We start from the raw sequence: 3,525 nt of genomic DNA on the forward strand, positions 1-3,525 counted from the left end.
TCAACTTGATGACACCTAACAACAATAACCATGAAGAGGAGCCCTGGTGATATCATGTGTAATGTACTATACTTGTTCATACCTAGCGGTATAGTGTGTAATGGCTACTAACCAAAAGGTCATTGGTTTGAGTCTACTAACTGTTCTTCAGAAGAATGATGGGCAGCCTCCTCGTGTGAAGATTTATAACCTCAAAAACCCAAGGAAGGGCCACCATGAGTGAGTATCAGCCCAATGGCAAAGCGATATGTTTGATTCAAGAAAGTGACAATGGTTTTACATTTGTCCACCATTTGGGGGACTTCTGCTATAGCTGATAATTTTCAGATCCATGTTTGAGAATTCTTTTGTAATATGTACTTTTCCCTGGTTTCTCATAGTGACAATAATGTAAAAAGCCCATACATTTAATTTTCAAAAAGTTCTGAGAGAATCCATTTTCTTGCCTTTTTCCTCTTCAGAATGCTTCTCTCGTTTCTTGAGTCCTTCCTTGTAGCATGCAAACCTCTTACTTTCATCCTAACACCTTCTAAAACAGACTTCTGCTACAGATCTTAATATCACATTTGGCTTACCTGGGCTACCCAGGAAATTCAACCCATATGAAGGTCCTTAGATATCTGCAAAGTGTTAATTCTTTTTTCCCCCTACTATTTTGAGGTGGTTTTCCCCCACTAGTTTATTTACAAAATTCTAATTCAAATTCGAACAAATTCTTTCAATTTCCCTCACCCTTCCCCATCCATCAAATTGTACAACCCAATGATTAATCCCCTTTGCCCCCTGTACATCCACATCCCCCTGCTTCCAGCCTCTCACACTGCTCCTGGATCGTTATACTCATTATATAATAACGGTCTTATACAATATTTATCCTTGTGGGCCCAAGTTAGTTCACTCAGTATAATACTCTCCAGTCCTTTCTAATCATGTACTGAAGACTGAATATCACTTTTATTAGTTGCTATCAGTGTTGATGAAGAAAGGATAGAGATTTTCAACTTCATCTTACCTAGATCTACAATGAGTATACTGGTATGGGAATCCCAGAACACTTGATTGTGTTTATGCAAAACCTATACTTAAACCAGGAGGCAGTAATCAGAATTGAGCAAGGGAACGCTGCATGGTTCAAAATTGGGAAGGATGTATGCCAGGAATGGGTCCTATTTCCATACTTTTTCAATCTATATGCAATATAGATTATCCGGAAGTCTGGGCTCTATGAGAAGAAATGTGGCATCAGGATTAATCAACAATCTATGTTATGGAAAAGACACAACCCTGCTTGCTAAAACTGAGGAGAACCTGAAGTACTTGCTGCAGAAGGTCAAGGACTGCAGCCTTCAATATGGATTGAAGCACAATATCAAGAAAACAAAGATTCTCATGGCTGGGCTGATTGGCAGCATCAAGATAGATTGTGAAGTGATTGAGATTGTTAACAGCTTTAGTTTGCTTGGCTCTATAATAAACATATACCATGGGCTGCTAAGAGAACAAACAGGTTCTTTCTGGAGAGGATTAAAACAGGCTGCTCCTTGGAAGCAAGGATTCTGAAGCTTCATCTGACATACTTTGTACATGTTTCAAGGAGGGACCAAACCTTGGAGAGGGACGCCTTGCTTGGGAGGGTGGAAGGACAGCACAGGAGGGGAAGACTCTCAATGAGCATGGTTTAGGGCTGTTGTACATAAGGTCACTATGAGTTACAGACAATTCAATGGCACATAACAAAAACAACAATATTCTGGGTCACAAAGTGCAAAGCGTAGAAAAGCATAGTGAGTCTGTCAAAGCAGACTGAATGCCCAGTGTGTAAAACACAGTTAAATAACACCTCTCCAAACTCAAGTGGATAAAATATTTGTACAAAGAACTTGATCTCAGTAGGATACATCAACCCCATTTTCATGCAAGAGTTTACATAATATTGACAATAAACTGCTCTTCTTCTAAGAAGGAAAAATATTCTATGAAAAACTTTTTGTATTTGGGTTTTAATAAAGCAAAAAGAGCATGTTGTACTGGATTTATATCTTATTACTGTAATAAAATATTTAATAAATGTTTGCTTATAAAGAAGAATAATTTTGTTATACAGAAAAGTAATAATATTTTAATAAAAACAAAAAATGGAGTAACTTTTAGGTACTCAAAATGTTAATGCAAAGAATAATACATCAATTACAGATTTGGCATAATAATTTTGACTGAGTCATTTTTTTATTATTACATTCAGTGTACAAACAGTACAATTGATCAACTCTAAGTATAACAAAATGTACTAATAAATGACTTGCAAAGATTATTAAATGTATTTGTCAAATATTACTTTTCTTATCATCTGCATTATTTATTTATAGAAAGAATGAATGCAATAACAACAATATTAATTAAAACAGTATTGTTATATTCTCTTGGTTTGTTTTGTTGGTGTTTTTTTTTTCAGAAAAAAAAAAGCCCTTGATATAAATGACATCACAATTTGAACAAAACAGAAGTTCTCACCATTAGACCAATAGACAACATGATGATAGATGATACATGAAAGATTGAAGTTGTCAATGACTTCATTTTCCTTAGGTCCACAATCAATACTCATAGCAGCAGCATTCAAGAAACCAAAATAAATATTGCATTGGGAAAGTCTGCTGTCAAGTGCCTCTCCAAAGTGCTAAAGAGCAACAATATCAATTCCAAGACTAAGGTGCACCTAATCCAAGCCTTGTTGCTTTAAATTGCTTCCTACACATCTGAAAGCTAGACAATGGCTAAGGAAGATGAATGAAGAATTCATGCTTTGGGATTAAGGTGTTGGACAAAAGGGCAAATATATTTTAGAGGAAGTGCAGTCAGGATGCTCCTGAGAGGCAAAACGAAAAAAGCTCAGTGGCCATTGAATCAGAAGTGACTCACACCTGACCTTCAATAGGTTAATGGGTTTCAAGGGTTTGTAAATCACCTGGAAAGATTTTGCTCATCTTTTTCTCCAAGAAGCAGCTGATGGTTTTGACTGCCTTTGACGTTCAGGGCAACTCACTAAATACTACCCAAAGCTTCTTTACAGGCAAAGATGGTGAAAATTCATCTCACAGACCTTGGGCATATTGTCAGGGGGAGGTAATCTTTGAAAAAGACATGATGCTGGGAAACGTAGACGTTTAGATAGAATGAGCAAGGTCCTCAACGAGATGAACTGCCACCAAAATTCCAAAAATGGCCTTGAGTATAACAGAGATCATGAGGATGGTACAGGAGAGGTTAGGGTTCCATCTGTTCTTCGTAGGGTAGCTGTGAGCTGTAGATGATGTCATAGCACCAAACAACAACAGCTTGCTTTCATAGAAAGCTTTCTGTAATGCTTAGGAACAGAAATAAAATATAACAACCACTTGGCCAACTGACTGGAAGAGATCTCTGTTTGCTACCATTCCAAAGAAGGGTGACCCAACTGAGTGTGGAAACTACAGAACAATATCATTGATTCCACATGCAAGCAAGATTCTACTGAAGATTATCCAA

This window comes from Elephantulus edwardii, unplaced genomic scaffold (genome assembly GCF_000299155.1).
Source record: "Elephantulus edwardii isolate Elephantulus edwardi_28Jun2011 unplaced genomic scaffold, EleEdw1.0 scaffold00439, whole genome shotgun sequence".
Lineage (NCBI taxonomy): Eukaryota > Metazoa > Chordata > Mammalia > Macroscelidea > Macroscelididae > Elephantulus > Elephantulus edwardii.